Here is a 22,716-nt window from a genome sequence, read left to right as displayed (position 1 = left end):
TGACTGTGCAGTTGTGGAGGGTAGAGACATTACCATGCTTTATAGGGAGGTCATACAGGGACACCTCATCGCTGGAGGGATGCAGAACTGCAGCATGGTTAAAGATGTATTGGAAAACGTTTCCCATATGGTTCATGCTATAGTTGTGGCTTTATGGCTGAAAGCTTTGTTAATACTTATAAGTTTCCGGAAAAACAAAACTGGACAGCCTAAAATCAGATGACAGTAGTAGTAGTAGTAGTAGTAGTTGCCTGCTGGCCTCACATGCAGTGATTAGATCGATATGAATGAGCTAGCACATAAATAGAATAAATGAATGCACATAGAACACAAAAGATTTACAGTCATCTTTTTTAAACAGCCATTCACTCATTAATATTCTGCATATTAAACATTTTTGACATTTTGATATTCAGGGCTCAGCATGATGAGAAATAAAAAAAAAGCTATGTTCCATGTGAGGAACACTAAAGGGGTTAGGAAAACACTGATGAAGACTAGGAAATTGTGAACTCAGTGGTCATTGTGTGACAAGATGGTACTAGTCACAGGCTCCTGGATTGCTGAACAATAAATAGTAGGGAGTGGAATGGTAGTAAACTCTTGTAGTCTGATTGATCACTGGTTTGACTGTACCCACCTTAAAGAATCATAGAATGGTAAAGTTGGAAGGGACCTCCAGGGTCATCTGGTCCAATCCCTGCTCCAGTGCACGATTTACTAAGTCATCCCAGTCAGATATTTGTCCATCCTTTGTTTAAACACTTCCATTGAAGGAGAAGTAACCACCTCCCATGGTAACCTGTTCCACTCATTGATCACCCTCACTGTCAGAATGTTTTTTCTAATATCTAATTTGTGTCTTCTTCCTTTCAGTTTCATCCCATTGCTTCTAGTCTTTCCTTGTGCAAATGAGAATAGGGCTGATCCCACTACAGTGTGACAGTCCTTCAGATATTTGTAGACAGCTATTAAGTCTCCTCTCAGCCTTCTTTTTTGCAAGCTAAACATTCCCAGATCCTTTAACCGTTCTTCATAGGACATGATTTGTAGACCGCTCACCATCTTGGTATCTCTACTTATTTCCCTTTTGATGACAGTTGTGTCTCCAGCAGCAGCCCCAACAAACAAATCAGCAGGTTACTAACAACCTCTGGTTCTAGTGACATCAATGGGATCTGAGAGGGGGCACAGTTATCTCCATTGTAAGTGCCCTGCTTCCTCCTATGTACAGTGCCATCAATGGGTTTGAGCAGTAAGTTTGACAGTCCTGCCCCCTGTACTATGACAGTGAACTCAATACAGTTTCCTTGTCTGTAAAACTCCTAGAGAGATTGCTGACCTAAAACTAATATGGGCCTTTGTTCTTATGGCACTATAGTGGCTTCATATGTTGGATGATGTACATATATTTTACATCACAGGAGAATTTGAGGGTTCATTTTTGCTGTAAATATTATTGATTGAGCCAACCACGTTAGAGTACAATATATAATAATAAGATGAAAATATTTCCTGTTTTTACCCATTTTTCCCAATATTTCTACAAAATAAAAGCTTTTGGCTGTTTTTACTCTGAATTGCAGCTGTTTTACAATTCCTTTTGGCCCATGTGTTTTTTTCATCTTTCACCTGTGAAAACTATGTGGTCAGGGACCGCACTGTAAAACTGTATTCATTTAGGATTAATGTGTATTTTGCAGACTGTTTCTTGATTATGTATTATACTACTGCCAAATTTATGGGCACATTACAGAGCAATGTATACAATACAGTATTCGGTAGAAGTGAATAGCTAGCCGCAGGTACTTAACTGACACGAGTCTGTTGCCTCAACAAACACCTCAGATAGGACAGTAACCAGCACCCACATAGAGGCGGGATCAGAATAAATACACTTCCATTATGGCTGATTGGTTGGCTAGAGGAAACATCTCATCTCCCTGTTGCACGATCAGTCCCTACACCACAGGAGATGTTGTAGGAGGGATGTGCAGAAGGGTACATTATACACTCAGCTCACTAAGGAATTTTCAACAGACGACACCTCAGGGGCTCTCTGCAATGATAAGAAGAAGGCTACACAAATGTCTGCCATTTGTAGATTCATGTGGGTCTTCCATACAAGGATGTGCAGTTCATGAACAGTTTATATGTCATTGTTTATTACTAGAGATGAGCGAGCACCAAAATGCTCGGGTGCTCGTTACTCGAGACGAATTTTTCGCGATGCTCGAGGGTTCGTTTCGAGTAACGAACCCCATTGAAGTCAATGGGCGACTCGAGCATTTTTGTATATCGCCAATGCTCGCTAAGGTTTTCATTTGTGAAAATCGGGGCAATTCAAGAAAGTGATGGGAACGACACAGAAACGGATAGGGCAGGCGAGGGGCTACATGTTGGGCTGCATCTCAAGTTCCCAGGTCCCACTATTAAGCCACAATAGCGGCAAGAGTGGGCCCCCCCCCTCCCAAAAATTTTTACTTCTGAAAAGCCCTCATTAGCAATGCATTCCTTAGCTAAGCACCACACTACCTCCAACAAAGCACAATCACTGCCTGCATGACACTCCGCTGCCACTTCTCCTGGGTTACATGCTGCCAATTCCCCCCCCCCCACGACCCAGTGTCCACAGCGCACACCAAACTGTCCCTGCCCAGCCTTCAGCTGCCCTCATGCCACGCCACCCTCATGTCTATTTATAAGTGCGTCTGCCACAGGAAAAGCAGGCACACACTGCAGAGGGTTGGCACGGCTAGGCAGCGACATTCTTTAAAAGGGGCGGGGCGATAGCCCACAATGCTGTACAGAAGCAATGAGAAATCCAATCCTGTGCCACCTCCATCTGGAGCTGCACACGTGGGCATAGCAATGGGGAACCTATGTGCCACACACTATTCATTCTGTCAAGGTGTCTGCACGCCCCAGTCAGACCACGGTATTTTATAAATAGTCACAGGCAGGTACAACTCCGCAATGGGAATTCCGTGTGCACCCACAGCATGGGTGGCTCCCTGGAACCCACCGGCGGTACATAAAAATATCCCATTGCAGTGCCCATCACAGCTGAGGTAGTAATGTCATGTTTAATGCAGGTGGGCTTCGGCCCACACTGCATGCCCCAGTCAGACTGAGGTTCTTTAGAAGTGGAAACAGATGCATTTACAACTCCCTGTGGACCCACAGCATGGGTGGGTGCCAGGAAGCCACCGGCGGTACATAAATATATCCCATTGCATTGCCCAACACAGCTGAGGTAGTAATGTCATGTTTAATGCAGGTGGGCTTCGGCCCACACTGCATGCCCCAGTCAGACTGGGGTTCTTTAGAAGTGGAAACAGATGCATTTACAACTCCCTGTGGACCCACAGCATGGGTGGCTCCCTGGAACCCACCGGCGGTACATAAATATATCCCATTGCATTGCCCAACACAGCTGAGGTAGTAATGTCATGTTTAATGCAGGTGGGCTTCGGCCCACACTGCATGCCCCAGTCAGACTGGGGTTCTTTAGAAGTGGAAACAGATGCATTTACAACTCCCTGTGGACCCACAGCATGGGTGGCTCCCTGGAACCCACCGGCGGTACATAAATATATCCCATTGCATTGCCCAACACAGCGGATGTAACGTCAGCTGTAATGCAGGTGGGCTAAAAATTCATTTGATTACACTGTAGGCGAGGGCCCACAAAAATTGCTGTATCAACAGTACTAATGTACATCAGAAAAATTGGCCATGGCCAACCAAGAGGGCAGGTGAAACCCATTAATCGCTTTGGTTAATGTGGCTTAATTGGTAACTAACAAGGCCAGGAGGCAGCCCAGTTAAAATAAAAATTGGTGGAGGTGAAAGTTTCAACGCTTTAATGAGCATTGAAACGTATAAAAATTGTTTATAAAAATTATATGACTGAGCCTTGTGGGCCTAAGAAAAATTGCCCGTTCGGCGTGATTATGTGAGGTTTCAGGAGGAGGAGCAGGAGGAGGAATATTATACACAGATTGATGAAGCGAAAAGGTCCCCGTTTTTGATGGGGATACAGAACGATGCTTCCATCCGCGGGTGCAGCCTACCTATTGCTTAGGTATCGCTGCTGTCCGCTGGTGGAGAAGAGAAGTCTGGGGAAATTCAGGCTTTGTTCATCTTGATGAGTGTTAGCCTGTCGGCACTGTCGGTTGACAGGCGGGTACGCTTATCTGTGATGATTCCCCCAGCCGCACTAAACACCCTCTCTGACAAGACGCTAGCCGCAGGACAAGCAAGCACCTCCAGGGCATACAGCGCGAGTTCAAGCCACGTGTCCAGCTTCGACACCCAGTAGTTGTAGGGGGCAGAGGCGTCACGGAGGACGGTCGTGCGATCGGCTACGTACTCCCTCACCATCCTTTTACAGTGCTCCCACCGACTCAGCCGTGACTGGGGAGCGGTGACACAGTCTTGCTGGGGAGCCATAAAGCTGTCAAGGGGCTTAAAGAGTGTTGGCATGCCTGTGCTGTACATGCTGCCTGATCTCCGCGCCTCCCCTGCTACCTGGCCCTCGGAACTGCGCCTTCGGCCACTAGCGCTGTCGGATGGGAATTTTACCATCAGTTTGTCCGCCAGGGTCCTGTGGTATAGCAACACTCTCGAACCCCTTTCCTCTTCGGGTATGAGAGTGGAAAGGTTCTCCTTATACCGTGGGTCGAGCAGTGTGTACACCCAGTAATCCGTAGTGGCCAGAATGCGTGTAACGCGAGGGTCACGAGAAAGGCATCCTAACATGAAGTCAGCCATGTGTGCCAGGGTACCTGTACGCAACACATGGCTGTCCTCACTAGGAAGATCACTTTCAGGATCCTCCTCCTCCTCCTCCTCAGGCCATACACGCTGAAAGGATGACAGGCCAGCAGCATGTGTACCCTCACCAGTGGGCCAAGCTGTGTCTTCCCCCTCCTCCTCATCTTCCTCCTCCTCCTCCTCCTCTTCCTCACCGCGCTGAGATATAGACAGGAGGGTGCTCTGACTATCCAGCGACATACTGTCTTCCCCCGCCTCTGTTTCCGAGTGCAAAGCGTCTGCCTTTATGCTTTGCAGGGAACTTCTCAAGAGGCATAAAAGAGGAATGGTGACGCTAATGATTGCAGCATCGCCGCTCACCACCTGGGTAGACTCCTCAAAGTTTCGAAGGACCTGGCAGATGTCTGCCAACCAGGCCCACTCTTCTGAAAAGAATTGAGGAGGCTGACTCCCACTGCGCCGCCCATGTTGGAGTTAGTATTCCACTATAGCTCTACGCTGCTCATAGAGCCTGGCCAACATGTGGAGCGTAGAGTTCCACCGTGTGGGCACGTTGCACAGCAGTAGGTGCACTGGCAGATTAAACCGATGTTGCAGGGTGGCAGCGTCCGTGTGGGACTTGCGGAAATGTGCGCAGAGCCGGCGCACCTTTCCGAGCAGGTCTGACAAGCGTGGGTAGCTTTTCAGAAAGCGCTGAACCACCAAATTAAAGATGTGGGCCAGGCATGGCACGTGCGTGAGGCTGCCGAGCTGCAGAGCCGCCACCAGGTTATGGCCGTTGTCACACACGACCATGCCTGGTTGGAGGCTCAGCGGCGCAAGCCAGCGGTCGGTCTGCTCTGTCAGACCCTGCAGCAGTTCGTGGGCCGTGTGCCTCCTATCTCCTAAGCTGAGTAGTTTCAGCACGGCCTGCTGACGCTTGCCCAGCGCTGTGCTGCCACGCCGCGCGACACCGACTGCTGGCGACTTGCTGCTGCTGACACATCTTGATTGCGAGACAGAGGTTGCATTGGAGGAGGAGGAGGAGGAGGGTGGTTTAGTGGAGGAAGCATACACCGCCGCAGATACCACCACCGAGCTGTGGCCCGCAATTCTGGGGGTGGGTAGGACGTGAGCGGTCCCAGGCTCTGACTCTGTCCCAGCCTCCACTAAATTCACCCAATGTGCCATCAGGGAGATATAGTGCCCCTGCCCGCCTGTGCTTGTCCACGTGTCCGTTGTTAAGTGGACCTTGGCAGTAACCGCGTTGGTGAGGGCGCGTACAATGTTGCGGGAGACGTGGTCGTGCAGGGCTGGGACGGCACATCGGGAAAAGTAGTGGCGACTGGGAACTGAGTAGCGCGGGGCCGCCGCCATCATACTTTTGAAGGACTCCGTTTCCACAACCCTATACGGCAGCATCTCCAGGCTGATAAATTTGGCTACGTGCACGTTTAACGCTTGAGCGTGTGGGTGCGTGGCGGCGTACTTGCGCTTGCGATCAAACACTTGCGCTAGCGACGGCTGGACGCTGCGCTGACAGACATTGCTGGATGGGGCCGAGGACAGCGGAGGTGAGGGTGTGGGTGCAGGCCAGGAGACGGTCGTGCCTGTGTCCTGAGAGGGGGGTTGGATCTCAGTGGCAGGTTGGGGCACAGGGGGAGAGGCAGCGGTGCAAACCGGAGGCGGTGAACGGCCTTCGTCCCACCTTGTGGGGTGCTTGGCCATCATATGCCTGCGCATGCTGGTGGTGGTGAGGCTGCTGGTGGTGGCTCCCCGGCTGATCTTGGCGCGACAAAGGTTGCACACCACTGTTCGTCGGTCGTCTGCACTCTCAGTGAAAAACTGCCAGACCTTTGAGCACCTCGGCCTCTGCAGGGTGGCATGGCGCGAGGGGGCGCTTTGGGAAACAGTTGGTGGATTATTCGGTCTGGCCCTGCCTCTACCCCTGGCCACCGCACTGCCTCTTGCAACCTGCCCTGCTGCTGCCCGTGCCTCCCCCTCTGAAGACCTGTCCTCAGTAGGCGTAGCGAACCAGGTGGGTTCAGTCACCTCATTGTCCTGCTGCTCTTCCTCAGAATACTCGGTGCGCTCCTCCCTCGGACTTAATGCCCTTACTACTTCCTCACTGATAGACAACTGTGTCTCATCGTCATCAGCCTCCTCACCCACTGAAAGGTCTTGAGACAGTTGCCGGAAGTCCCCAGCCTCATCCCCCGGACCCCGGGAACTTTCGAATGGTTGGGCATCAGTCACGATAAACTCCTCTGGTGGGAGAGGAACCACTGCTGCCCAATCTGAGCAGGGACCCGAGAACAGTTCCTGGGAGTCTGCCCGCTCCTCAGAATGTCTCATTTTCATGGAGTGAGGAGGCTGGGAGGAAGGAGGAGCAGCAGCCAGAGGATTCTGAGTTGCAGCAGTGGACGGCGCAGAACTCTGGGTGGACGATAGGTTGCTGGAAGCACTTTCTGCCATCCACGACAGGACCTGCTCACACTGCTCATTTTCTAATAAAGGTCTACCGCGTGGACCCATTAAATGTGCTATGAATGTGGGGACGCCAGAAACATGCCTCTCTCCTAATCCCGCAGCAGTCGGCTGCGATACACCTGGATCAGGAGCTCGGCCTGTGCCCACACCTGGACTAGGGCCTCCGCGTCCTCGGCCGCGCCCACGTCCTCTAGGCCTACCCCTACTCCTCAGCATGCTGTATTACCAGGAATGCAGAAACACAACACTGTAATTAAATGTGCCGCTTATTGGCCTGTGGTTGGAGGCTGAGTTCGCTTACGGAACGCCAGGAAATAATTTGGCGCAAGCCTGCTGTAACACTTAGCTGGCTGCGTATTTATTTGGAAAAATACTACCCCCAGCAGACACGGACCCAGAACACTGAGCACAGTGACAGGCAGGCCAAATAGATTTTTTCCAAATATTTTTTTCTAAAGGACCACTGCGTATATTCAATCTATAATATATGTCTTCTGGCCCTGCCTACACAATTCTGTCCCTGGACTGTGTGACGGAACTGCAGTGTTGCACTGTTATTAACTGCAACAGACCGGTGATTTCAGAGCCAGGAAATAATTTGGCGCAAGCCTGCTGTAACACTTAGCTGGCTGCGTATTTATTTGGAGAAATACTACCCCCAGCAGACACGGACCCAGAACACTGAGCAGAGTGACAGGCAGGCCAAATAGATTTTTTCCAAATATTTTTTTCTAAAGGACCACTGCGTATATTCAATCTATAATATATGTCTTCTGGTCCTGCCTACACAATTCTGTCCCTGATGTGTGTGTCACGGAACTGCAGTGTTGCACTGTTATTAACTGCAACAGACCGGTGATTTCAGAGCCAGGAAATAATTTGGCGCAAGCCTGCTGTAACACTTAGCTGGCTGCGTATTTATTTGGAGAAATACTACCCCCAGCAGACACGGACCCAGAACACTGAGCAGAGTGACAGGCAGGCCAAATAGATTTTTTCCAAATATTTTTTTCTAAAGGACCACTGCGTATATTCAATCTATAATATATGCCTTCTGGCCCTGCCTACACAATTCTGTCCCTGGACTGTGTGACGGAACTGCAGTGTTGCACTGTTATTAACTGCAACAGACCGGTGATTTCAGAGCCAGGAAATAATTTGGCGCAAGCATGCTGTAACACTTAGCTGGCTGCGTATTTATTTGGAGAACTACTACCCCCAGCAGACACGGACCCAGAACACTGAGCAGAGTGACAGGCAGGCCAAATAGATTTTTTTCAAATATTTTTTTCTAAAGGACCACTGCGTATATTCAATCTATAATATATGTCTTCTGGCCCTGCCTACACAATTCTATCCTTGGAGTATTACTGCAGGGCACAATGCTCTGCACGGCCGATATACCAAAAAAAAAAAAAGTGCAACACTGCTAAAAGCAGCCTCCACACTACTGCACACGGTTAGATGTGGCCCTAAGAAGGACCGTTGGGGTTCTTGAAGCCTACACTAACTCCTAACACTCTCCCTATAGCAGCTCCGGCACCAACAGCACTGTCCCTCAGCTATCTCACAACGCATCTGAGGCGAGCCACGGGAGGGGCCGATTTTTATACTCGGGTGACACTTGATCTCCCCAGCCACTCACTGCAGGGGGGTGGTATAGGGCTTGAACGTCGCAGGGGGAAGTTGTAATGCCTTCCCTGTCTTTCAATTGGCCAGAAAAGCGCGCTAACGTCTCAGAGAGGAAAGTGAAAGTAACCCGAACATCGCGTGGTACTCGTTACGAGTAACGAGCATCTCGAACACGCTAATACTCGAACGAGTATCAAGCTCGGACGAGTACGTTCGCTCATCTCTATTTATTACTAAACAATAAAATTATTCTTCACTCCAAATCATAAGTTGTAAAAGAGAATAAAAATCCTGCAACGTCTGGAGTGAAGGCACTCATCAGAGAATTGTAGAGGATTTAGAGATCACTTTGTAACTGAATTTCTATCCTAATTGTATTATTTTATATATAATATAAATATGATAGTTAAACCAGTTGGGTATAACTGATACATGTCTTGCTTGTCAGTTTTCTTGAAGACCTTGAAATCTTAGCTTAAAAATGTATTGTAAATTATGTTGCACTGCTGGAGAAAAAGAGGTACACTAATATTAGCCTTAAGTACCAGTAAATCGTATTCCATCTCGTGTTTCAGTGGACATAACAGGTTTTTTTTGTCAATGTAACTCTATGATACTTCGTATTTTGCAGGACAAGTTCTAGTTTACATAGAAACCAATTTCAGGTACCATCTGAATAAACCCTAAGGATGTGAATATCTTTTATTAATTTTTTTTATTGCTGGGGAATAGAAAAAAATAATTTTACCATAGTTTTTTGTGATTTTTCTTTTATGGACGTAGAATAAATACTACGTTACCTTTATTCTATGAATTATTACATTTATGACAACACAAAATTTATAGAGATTTTATTATTTTTTTATGACTTTTGCTCACTATAAACAGTTTTTGCATTTGACTAAAATACTTTTTACATGGCACAACATTTCTTAGTCAGCAAAGCTGTATCAGGCCTCCTTTTTGGGACAACCTGTAATTTTTAAGGTATATACAATTTTTTAAAATTATTTTTGATTTCTGTTTAGGGGAAGTGAGGTGATCAAAAAACAGCTATGCTGGATTTTTTTCCATGCTTGATAAATAATGTAATATTTTATAGTACAATTTGTTATGGATGTGGTGATACCAATTATCTGTAGGATTTTTTTTCTGGTTTTCTTTATTTTTTCAATATTTAAAGCTTTGTGTAAGGGAAAGAAAGTTTTATTTTTTTTCAGTAAAAACATTAAGATGCCACATTTAGCAAAGACTGAAGCATCTGCGGGGTTAAACGGTTTTGAGAAGTGGTTAGATTCGCAAGTCCTCATTATTTCACTTCTTTTCTGCGAAAAACTCCATATGAGACAATCAGAGAGTAGATATGCTCTCCAATAATGGGTGGGAGGAGGGTTGGGGGGTTATAATATGAACAAAAATTCAGGTTATCCCTCCCATGGTATAGGGAGATATATAGAAGAATCACAAATCTTCCCTGCTGCCGGCTGGTCTCCCCTCCCTGTCAGCTCTGCACGCACTGATTGAAACTATCAATTGTAAATTCAGTATTCTGAACTCCACTACAAATGGCTGTAGCTCTGGTTCTATAAAGGATACAAAGCCACGAATCTTGGTTTTAAAATGACACAAAAAGCATGTTGGTAGCTGTGATACAACTGGAGCTACAGCTGTTTAAAGTAGAACGAGCTCTGTTCGTCTAAAACTGTAATGTCGTTTTCCTGCAGAACGAACCGAGCTCGGCCAACACTGCTGGGAGGTTAAATGGGTTCCGTCGTTAGGGGAAAAAAATCAGTACCTACCTATGCCTCCCTGTCAGTCTTCATACTGCATCGTCTCCTTGCTGATCTTCTCCTGTCTCCTGCAGTCCCCCGGGTCACGTCACCTCTAGCCGGCCTATGCATTTGCGCACCTCCCATAGACTTCTAAGAAAACCTTTGCTGTGAAAATATGATCCATTGCCACGACAATGTTTTCTATTAGGCCCAGCTTAAATGCGAAGTGGTGGAAGGTACACTTACATTGGATCAACCAGTGATGCATGTAGCACATTGTATCTGCCAACAGTGTGCTCAACTCTGGATGCCCACTGCATCACTTTGTAATTACTGCTCACAATCAGGAGAAACAATTTTTTACTTGTTCTTATTTGAAAATCCAGCAACATTGGTCATGCAGAAATAGCCATCCGAGTGATGATCTTTTGGTTTGCGCCAAATCATAGGCACAGCAAACCACATTGCCTTTCTCTTGCTGTAGTGGCCCAAAGTCTATGTATCTGGCTTCTTCATAAGTAGTCTTACATGTCATGTCTTCAGTGTGGATGCACTGTGCAAATTGTCTTGTCTCTAGTTATGTGAATTGCACAGCTGCAGCATGTAAGAGGTTAATGTCTGTAACTGGCTGGAATATGTGTGGAAATTGTAAACAATTGTCTTGTCACATGATATTGCCCTATATATGTGTTTGCAAGAGGTGTGCAGAGGGCTTCTGTTCTGGCTATCTGTTCTTTTGGGTTCCTTGAGAGAGAGTACCAAGCACATGGGGGTACCTTCAACCCTCATGTGGTGAAGAATGGAAGCTGAGGAGAGGTATCCTGATGTCCCCATCCCAGGACCCCTACCTTGAGTGAGTGGAGGTAAGGATCCTACCGTGCAGTGTTCCGTCTACAAGTGAGTGTCAGCAGAGTGTTGTTTCCACCTCCGGTATGTGTGTCCAGGAGCGGAGCCTTACAGATAACTCAGCCTGTAGGCCCAGTCTCATCCTGTGTCCCGAGTGTGTCTGTTCTGTCCAGGAGCGGAGTCATACAGATAACTATGACTTTAGGCCCGGTCTTATCCTGCGTTTTCCTCCCTAACCTTGCTCAACTGTTATTCCTGCACTGGTGTGGGAAAGTTATCTTTAAAGAAGTAAAGTTCCAGTCATTGTCCATTCCCAGTGATTGAGATATTCAACTTTTATCGTGTGTGGACAACCAACCAACGGTGTGAAGGAACGGTGGCGTCACGAGTAACAACTTCTTCAGTCCACTACACATCTATACAGGTAACTGCTGTCCCAGTGTTGCCTGGAAGAGGCCTAGCGGTGCCTTGGCTGAGGTTACGTGCATCCCTCTGGGGAAGAGATTGGTAGAGCCACTGTGACAAGTGCCATCTCTACCCCTACCAGCTCCTCAGTGTCATTCCTCGGTTGCTGCAGGACACCACATTGCCATGGAGCCACTGTGTGAGGCCACAGTAGCACACAGTGCAGCAGATGTGAGGTGCCCATCTTTTTGTCTTAAAGGGGTTGTCCCGCGCCGAAACTGTTTTTTGTTTTTTTTCAATAGCCCCCCATTCGGCGCGAGACAAACCCGATGCAGGGGTTAAAAAAGAAAACGGGATAGTGCTTACCTGAATCCCCGCGCTCCGGTGACTTCTTACTTACCTGGTGAAGATGGCCGCCGGGATCTTCTCCCTCGGTGGACCGCAGGTCTTCTGTGCGGTCCATTGACGATTCCAGCCTCCTGATTGGCTGGAATCGGCACGTGACGGGGCGGAGCTACAAGGAGCGGCACGAGCGGCCCCATTCAGAAAAGAAGAAGACCGGACTGCGCAAGCGCGTCTAATCCGGCAATTAGACGCTGAAAATTAGACGGCACCATGGAGACGAGGACGCTAGCAACGGAACAAGTAAGTGAATAACTTCTGATAACTTCTGTATGGCTCATAATTAATGCACAATGTACATTACAAAGTGCATTAATATGGCCATACAGAAGTGTATAACCCCACTTGCTTTCGCGGGACAACCCCTTTAATCTCCAACTTTACACCCAAAATACTACTTCTAAGCAATCTTCACTCTGTTTGTCAGGCTTTTGCGCTGAACGCATGTGGTGTATTTACAAATGTAGCAAACATTGTTTGGTTGGTTAACACAGCTCTACCTACTCATTTTTAGGCTAAAACAGACATTCTAGCTATATAAGAAAACAGTATTGTCAACTAGAAGCTTGCGCTTGACCCATCTCACATTATATAGGCCTAGCAACTGCTGACATCACCTTACCGACATGTTCAAATGTGCCCAAATGCTGCAGGAACCCACTGCTGCAAGGATGTGTTACACATGAGGCGCTGGAAGGCATGATGCAGGTAATGGTGCAGCAATTATAATGTTACCATGCATCAGTACGTGGGCTAATCTACCAAACTGTCGCCAAAGTGTATTGGCATATAAGTTAACCTGTCTGTGTGTAGCCAGCCATACCATTGGACCATCATGGATCAGTGCTGCCTGTGACTATTAGTCCTACCCTATGCTTTTGTTGCAGGCTATGACAGCCTAAAAAATACTATGCCACACCCCTGACACTGGTGGCAGTGCTGCTATGACAGCTTCCTGCTCACCTGCCATGAGCTACAGAGCTGCGATCCATTGCGGGTGCTTTCCTGCGGCTATGGGAAATTGCTGCACTTAAGCTGCTAACAGTCTGGCCAGATAGTGCTGCATTTTGAGGTCCCTTTTCACTGAATAAGTTTTGTTATTTTGGCCTTGTAGAGGCCACCCAGCAATGATCTGATGTTTTGATGATGTTTTGATGTAACCTATGCAATGGTCCTTCTGCAAGCTCTTCAGCATAAAAGCACTCATATGCCTCAAAGTGCCTAAGGGTGATGGCCCACAACTTTCAGAGTCAGACCTTAGCATGTCTTCTGGCTGGTCCCACCATCCATGTAGAATAGATCTGGTTAGTGATGGATGGAAGGAACATTGTATAGCCCTCTCCCTTGTCTCTGGACCTACATTATTCCCCCCTCTTTCAAGGTGAATGGGCTGCCAGCAGGTTGGCCACATATCAGTTTGGTCATTGTTGGGCTGTCAACAGCTCTTCAGCCATGTAGCTGCGCTTTTCTAGACATATGAGTTTTAGGACAGCATTTAGGCATTCACCACAGGCACCCTGTATGGAGGTTGGATTTTGGTAAATAAGGATATCTATGCTGATATGGAGGGTGTGAAATGGTGCTATGAAGAGTTGGAGGAAGAAAAGAAGGAGGAGGGGGATGTGTGGAAGATGAATGTCCCACAACTCTTGTGGGTACCATGAAACATGGATCACCAGTTTTGGCTTCATGCCCCACCTGCAGGACATCGATCCAGTATGCTGCTAAGGATATGCAATGTTCATGGCCATGCTTGCTGGATCATGTGTCAATGGTCAGGTGCACCCTGCCACTGACAGCATTCTTAAGTTATCACTCACATGGCAGTCCAGGGCAGGGACGGCTTTTTGGTCGAAGAATGGAAGTTGGCCATCTGGTACTGTACATTAGCATTGAACATCCAAGTTGCAGAACGAATCTGTGTCCACTAGGTTGAAGGACAGCATTTCCAGTGCAAGCAGCTGTGCAATGCTTGCATCCAGGCTCTGTGAATGGTTGAGGGGGTATTTGTTTTTTACATTCCCATAGCTGCTGGATGGAGGGCTGGCTCCTTACCTGGGACACACTGGAATAAGGAATAGATGTCAATGTCAGTGAAGGTGGGGCTTACAGTGGCAGCTCAACTTCTGCTCTCCATTTTCCCACTCCTGGCACTGAAGGTTGCAGCCCGATTGTCAATTGCAGTGGAGAGGCCTGGAGTAGATGTGCTACTGCTACTACACAAAACTGCCTCTCTGTGCTCAGTGGCTACTGTATGAATAGGGAGGGAGATGGAGAAAGAGGCAGCTACAGCAGCAGCATATGAGGCTGACTCTTTGCCCTCTGTCCCAGGTGAACTCTCCAAGGTAGCAGGTGGTGGGAGTTCATGAGACTGTTCATGCAGCATCCGAGAAGCAGGCCTACACCCGATAGCAGGGTAGAGTTAGGCCTTGTCACAGGGCTCTACCATCTCATCCCCTGAGGGTAGCATGGGGCCCGTCCAAGTTACCACTGGTGAACCTTCACGGGGGTAACCCAAAAATGTAGTCTACGTTAAACAGTCCTGTCATGGGTGACACCATTCCTTCCTCCGCAGTGAATTCAGACGATCAAATAAGTGGCCCACACACACAGGAAAAAGTTTTAGGAGCAAAGCCGGGAGCGGTTGGCACTGCTCATTTACTTGCAAAATATTTACAGTCCAAAAAAAAGGGTACAAACTCACACCAGCAGGAAAATGGTGCAAAATCACAAAGTGCGATTTCCCGCCTGCGCTATGATTCTGCGCTCATGGAAAGGGGGGCTGCACTTTCAATAGCAACGCTATGGAAATCGTTCACTGCGTTCCCCACGCTGGGATGATCGCCGCGAGGAACGCAATGAAAATTCGCCCGTGGACAGACAGCCTAAACCTGGTTTCGTCACTGAAGACAACTCAGTTCAAATCCATAACAGTCAAGTTTTGTTATTCATAACACCACTACAAATAGGCGATGGTCGGTGGTTGTCAAAGGCAGTACACGTAATGGGCGTCGTTAGACCAAATGTCCTTCAACCAAGTACCTGGAAATTATTTAGATAGACACAGGGGCCTGTAATGATGGGCCTGCCACGTGTCTCTGGATGGCGGACAACAGAATAATTGGAGCTGTTAGCGCTTGTTAAACAATCAGATGATTCTCTCTACTGGTGGTCTGCCGAGGGCATCATGAACCCAGACGCTTTGTGTGCATGCGCTCACGCATCTTTTGGTCCCAACAACTCATAACAGTCTGCTCAGAATGATCCAGGTGGTGGGCAGGTAATTGATACTACCATCCAGCCATACCAACCATTCTCAATCACTGTTATTTCGGCAAAATCCTTTGATTGTGTCATAGAGGCATCTAGTGGTCAACAAGCTCTACACTAGCAGAAAAAGAGGTCCACTACACACAGTCACACCACACCTCTAATTATTTGCATATCTGCCTAAGATATAACTGCATGCCGAGTTTTATAGCAAAACAACAACTACTTCTGGATGCTTGATTTTTTTGACTGAATATACATAGAAATTTGTCTTTTGCATCTCAGCATTGCACATAACATATGCAAACTTAGCAGACCTAAGCAAACCTTAGCAGACGATCAGTGAGGACGTATCAAGCTTCACTATCCACTATTAGGAGAAATATCTATCTTTCAAACAGAGATATAGTAATACAAAATTGTGTGCACACTGCAACTTACTGTGATCTGGGTGGAAGAACTTAACTGACATTTATTCATGTGAACTCTCCCATATGAAACAATAAAATCGACTCATGAGACTCATCATTCCAGTTAACAAGCCTTTGGGGAAAGCAAAAGTCAAGTTTAAGAAGAATTGCAGTTATTACGCTAGGAGTAGGACTAGGTAGCTGAAAATTAAGACTTTAAGAATGTTATTGGTCAAATAAAGTAGGAAGAGAGTATGCTCACAAGTTATAAATATCACCAATCAACACTCTCCTGGGACATAATAAGACTGTCTGCATCAGAACCAAAGAAAGGAGACATTTACTGATTGGGGAAAAGTGCAATCCATGTCTTAATATGTCCATCTGAACTTTGACCCAATATGTCTTTATCATTTGGGGTTATCTCCCATATACATGCCCTCCTCCCTTTCTCATTAGGATGCAGACTGCAGAGTAGCTGTAAGCAAGGTCTGGGAGCGGTGAAGGTCAGAACCGAAGAGCATTAATATTCATCCTAAATATTTTATCACTTCAAGCTTGCATCCCTATCTGCTTAACCCCCAAATGCCTGCAATGCAAAGGGTGATCGCCTCCTAACTGAGTCGTAGAAATTGGGTGAGGAAAGGTGATCTTATAATAACCTGAGCTGACTATAAATAATGAAGCTTCCCTAAGTGCCAACATTTGTGACTTACAGTATGTCTGTGCACATTTCACATGTCAGTTGTATAACAACAAACTCTATGTATCTGTATGCTGTGGAATTTACTCATTAGGTAGATATAGAACATTCTATTTCAGTTTTATTTTTTCTGATATCCAGTGGGAAGGCAGTGTTATTAGTTTCTATATGTATAAATCAGATTATTATAAGATTATAATATGCATGTAAATCTCCGGAGAAGCACAGGTTTATAATTGAGATATAAGCCACACCCAGGCTCTGCGCATAACCCATATGTTCTTTTGTGCAGTAAATTACAGTAAATGTCACCCTGCAAATAACTCTACTTTTTTCTGTGCATCTCACATGAGGGGAATTGTGTGAGTGGTTGCTCTTCAGCTGGCAGTGGGTTGTCTTGTGAACAGATACATATCTCTGTACATGAAAGTTGAGTGCCACAGACTCTTTGAGCCTCAGCTCCAAAGAATCAATCAGCACATTGCACAGCCAATCTCTAATCAGCAGCCTGCACCCCCCGGCAGTCTCATTGCCCCCCTTACTCCCCCTGTCATATCTCTCACACTCCTCCCTCTCATCTCTCATATCTCGCTGCTCTCCAGGATTTGCTTCCAATTTTTTTTTCTCTGAATCATTCCTTCACTGCCTTCACCCTCCCTTCCCTCGGATTCTCTTTACCCTTTTATCTTAGCATCTCCCCTGCTCACTCTTAAATATTCTGTCTCTTTATCACATTATCTTTCAATGTCTGTCTTCCTTTCTACTTCAACTTACTATATCATTTATCTATCTTTCTCTCTATGTGTCATTTACATTCCCCTCCATCACCCTCTACTTATGCTGTAGATTTTGCATTAAAGAGCTAGTACTGCAAAACACTCTACTTTAACACCTTCTTTACTCATTAAAACCATTTTGATAATCAGATACCAAAACCCACATGATAACTGCGTATCACCAAATCTCGCCAACTGACTGTGTCTCCTGACAGGTCCTGCTTGAGTGGTTCACATTAATTAAGTCTCCTCATTATACTTGAACTCATTCTCAGAAAATCAAAGAACTCAAACAACAATCTTACACCCCATGGACCAAACCTGTTTGAATGCCAGCAGTATATTATCAGTTGCCCTCCTTTTATTGGTATTACTGTCAATGTAGCAATCTAGTTATGAATATGTTTAGTGCTTTAGCCAATTGTGTTGTGACCAAACATATTTTAAGATACAATCATTAAAAATAGAAACTAGTATAAATAATGATACATTAATTTATAACCGTTTGTTCAATACTAAAGAAAGGGTAGATGTCAAATTTGCTCATACAGCAAATACAGCCAAATACTCCACAAAAGCGTAATGTCATTTTTTTACATACCCCAAGTTCTTCTGTGAATAGACAGTGATGTACACAGAGGAAAGTGGGCAGAGGTCAAAATGAACATCTTATGTTGCTAGGTAGAGATGAGCAAGCATACTCGCTAAGGCAAACTACTCGAGCGAGTAGTGCCTTATTTGAGTACCTGCCTGCTCGTCTCTAAAGATTCGGCTGCTGGCGCGGGTGAGCGGTGAGGTGCGGGGGGGGAGAGAGTGAGAGAGAGATCTCCCCTCTGTTCCTCCCCGCTCTCCCCTGCCCTGCAGCTCCCCGCCCCCCGCCGGCAGCCGAATCTTTAGAGACGAGCGGGCAGGTACTCGAATAAGGCACTACTCGCTCGAGTAGTTTGCCTTAGCGAGTATGCTCGCTCATCTCTATTGCTAGGCTTTGCCATCCAAGATCTCTTTTCTACAAACTCTTGGGGCAATTCTCCACCAGTTTGTTGCTCTTGCCATGTAATGGCAAAAGAGATTGAACTGAGTAGGACAATGTCACCTTTCTCCAATTGCACCATAGCAGCTGCTTGGACTTTCTCCATGGTAAATACGACCTTGGGATTAAAGATAGTAAACAGTAGATCAGCAGAAATAATTTCTAAATACTGTATTTCTTCATTTATGGTATATTTAGTGCTAAGACCTGGAAATGGCCTGTTGCAGCCGTTCTGAGGTTCCCACCTTGCTTTCAGGCCAGACCAGGGTTTAGCAGCATTCCTACCTCTCCTGGAGCTGAGGGGTGTGGTAGTGGCAAGAGTGATGTCATTCAGCACCTGGTGCTGACTAGCTCAGCTCCTATTTAAACTGTGCTAGCCTTGACCCCTGTGCTGGTCAATCACTTCAGTCCTATGTTGGACAGCATCGGAGCAACACAGAGTGGTGGAAGCTCTTCATATTAAGCTAAGTTCTTTACTGTTTGGTTTTGTTTCTCCTTTTGTTTTGTGCTAGGGCTCCCAGTTAGGGACTGGTCAGTGGCCCAGGCTCGAGTGCAGGCTCGCACTTATCAGTGCAGTCGGTCTGCCGAGTAGGAAGGGCCCCCTCCCGGGTTAGGGGACGATAGGGAGAGCATTCCCCTTTAGTTTTTGTTTCCTTCTGCACAGTTGTGCCTTTGATTTAAGTAATTAAGGTTGCACATTCTTAGGATGCAAAAGATTGACCAGCCCTTACCTACTTAGGGAGATTCTGTGCTGTTACTATGAATCCCCTTGAGGTTTTGTCGCACCAGCTTGGCACGCTGGCGGCTGAGCTTGCTGAAATAAAACAGCAACAAACTGCGCTGAAGGTTCCCAGCAAGGAACCAAAAATTGAGCTACCTGACCGTTTTTCTGGTGATAGGCAGAAATTCGGATCCTTTCGGGATGCCTGTAAGCTCTATTTCAGACTGCGTCCTGTGTCTTCAGGGGATGACGCCCAGAGGGAGGGCATTGTCATGTCCAGACTGCAGGGGGCACCACAGGCATGGGCATTTTCATTGCCCCCGACGTCTGACGTCTTGGACTCAGTGGATAACTTTTTTGCTGCATTGGGTCTCATCTATGACGACCCAGATAAGATATCGGTGGCTGAAGGGACGATAGGGAGAGCATTCCCCTTTAGTTTTTGTTTCCTTCTGCACAGTTGTGCCTTTGATTTATGTTATTGAGGTTGCACGTTCTTAGGACACAATATGGCCACTGAGCTGTGGAACCACTTTGGCCATGGATTCTCATGCACTACCTGAATGCACAAATGGTCAATTCACCCAGCCTATGGGCAGCAGTTAAAGGGGTTTTCAAGGGAAATACTATTGATAACCTGCCATCAGGATAGGTCATCAATAGTTGATTGGCCAGGGTCCGTCGCGTGGGACCCTGACCGATCAGCTGAATGGGTGCATGCTGTCAGTGTCGCAAATACAGAGGTCGGAGCAGAAGCCTCTGCGCTGACCTCTGTGTAGTGGCCAGGGCTTGTAACTGCAGGCACGGCTCCCATTGATTTCAATGAGAGTTGTGCCTGCAGTTTCAAGCGCCAGACACTACACAAAGGTCGGCCTGGAGGCTTCCACTTCGACCTCTGTGTGTGTGCGGCGCTGACAGCATGCGCCCGCTCAGCTGATCGGTCAGGGTCCCAAGCGTGAGCACCCGGCCGATCAACTATTGAGTACCTATCCTGATATTAGGTCATCAATAGTATTTCCCTAGAAAACCCATTTAATCCTTTTACATAATGATTGCTATAAAAGTTCCTATAACCATTAACTGCTATTACTTTAAAGAGGCTGTCTGAGGTTAGAAAAAGGCTTTTCTTTCAGAAGCAGTGCCACTCTTGTCCATGGACTGTATCTGGTATTGCACCTTAGCCTCATTTAGATACATGAGCTTAATACAGGTCTCTCATGCTGTATTCATAGTCCCATAGTGGATTAGCTTTGAATGCCACGTTTCTTGCGTAGTATATGGCGAACCAACGCACTTGGTCAAACACTTTCTCAACATCTAATAAAAGGATCATCAAAAGTTTCCTTTTAGATTGCTCATAGTGGTCAAAGTGGATATGGTCAGAAATGAGAGCCTACTAGCTAATATTTGTGGGGAAAAATGAAGGACTGCAGAAAACATGATCTCTGGTGCAAGGAAAGCGGCGCTGAGGAGTAGCAGCTGCAGGGTGAGAGCCAGTTAGCGCTGAACTCCTCTCACCGGCCCTCCCTCTGTTCATGGCAGCAGATCTGGGGAGACATCAGGGGCCCAAATATCTAGGAGGGCCCCAAAAAGGACTGAAAGCCAGCCAGTATGCCTGCCGTTGGGACCATATTGGGTGCAGGTAAATATATATATAATGTGCACGTGTGTGTGTGTGTGTGTATATATATATATATATGTATATATATATATATATATATATATATATATATATATATATATATATATATATAAAATGTGCACGTGTGTGTGTATATATATATATATATATATATAGTGCACGTGTGTGTGTGTGTGTGTGTGTGTGTGTATATATATATATATATATATATATATATAGTGCACTTGTGTGGATATATATATATATTATAATTAGTGTGCGTCTGTGCGTTTATACGTATAATAGTGGCTACTATGGGGGACTCTATTACCAATCGGGCCACTATGGGGTTCACTTTTACTATATATAGTCTTACAATTAGAATCGGCCCTTTGAAGGCAACCATAAGGCTGATGTGGCCCTCGGTGAAAATGAGTTTGACACCTCTGGTGTAGAGCATTGGTTATAAAAGGGACCTTTTTGTGTTGAGTCACAGTGAAGAAATAGAGCTAAGCAGAGTGAGCTAGAGTTGCTGCTGAAGCTTGTCCTGAGAGAGCTGAGGAGCTACTGCGTGTGAGGGGAAACTGCTGGATCTGCTGAGATGAGACAGTGACTGGAGAATGCCTGCTGTCCGGAGAGAGAGAGAGACAGTGTTGTGTCTCCAGAGCAGTGGGACATCTGGATAGTGACAAAGATTTACAGAAATAGTGGTGGAAGAGTGCTTCTAAACCTTGACTAGCCTGAATCAGTCAAAGTCAGTACTCCCCATGCAACATATTGCAAGTGAGGCTAGGCTCAATCTGATAATAGATGAGTGAAAGTATTGAAATATATTTTATGCAGTAGCGCCATGTGCATAATATTTGTTACAGAATTTAGAGAGACAATTTTAAATTTGCATGTTGTGCTCCTCCCAGTCACATTAAATTGTGATATATATATATATATATATATATATATATATATATATATATATATACACAGTGGGGGGGGAGTATTTAGTCAGATACCAATTGTACAAGTTCTCGCACTTAAAAAGATGAGAGAGGCCTGTAATTGACATCATAGGTAGAGCTCAACTATGAGAGACATCATGAGAAAACACATCCAGAAAATCACATTGTCTGATTTTTAATGGATTTATTTGCAAATTATGGGGGAAAATAAGTATTTGGTCAATAACAAAAGTTCATCTCAATACTTTGTTATATATCCTTTATTGGCAATGACAGAGGTCAAACAGTTTCTGTAAGTCCTTACAAGGTTGGCACACACTGTTGCTGGTATGTTGGCCCATTCCTCCATGCAGGACTCCTCAATAGCAGTGATGTTTAGGGGCTGTCGCTGGGCAACACAGACTTTCAACTCCCTCCAAAGGTTTTCTATAGGGTTGAGATGTGGAGACTGGCTAGGCCACTCCAGGACCTTGAAATGCTTCTTACGAAGACACTCCTTCATTGCCCTGGCGGTGTGCTTGGGATCATTGTCATGCTGAAAGACCCAGCCATGTTTCATCTTCAGTGCCCTTGCTGATGGAAGGAGGTTTGCACTCAAAATCTCACGATACATGGCCCCATTCATTCTTTCATGTATATGGATCAGTCGTCCTGGTCCCTTTGCAGAGAAACAGCCCCAAAGCATGATGTTGCCACCCCCATGCTTCACAGTAGGTATGGTGTTCTTTGGATGCAACTCAGCATTCTTTCTCCTCCAAACACGACGAGTTCTGTTTCTGCCAAACAGTTCTACTTTGGTTTCATCTGACCATATGACATTCTCCCAATACTCTTCTAGATCATCCAAATGCTCTCTAGCAAACTTCAGTCGGCCCCGGGCATGTACTGGCTTAAGCAGGGGGACACGTCTGGCACTGCAGGATC

This window comes from Eleutherodactylus coqui, chromosome 1, assembly GCF_035609145.1.
Source record: "Eleutherodactylus coqui strain aEleCoq1 chromosome 1, aEleCoq1.hap1, whole genome shotgun sequence".
Classification (NCBI taxonomy): Eukaryota; Metazoa; Chordata; class Amphibia; order Anura; family Eleutherodactylidae; genus Eleutherodactylus; species Eleutherodactylus coqui.
This window is presented reverse-complemented; position numbering follows the sequence as displayed.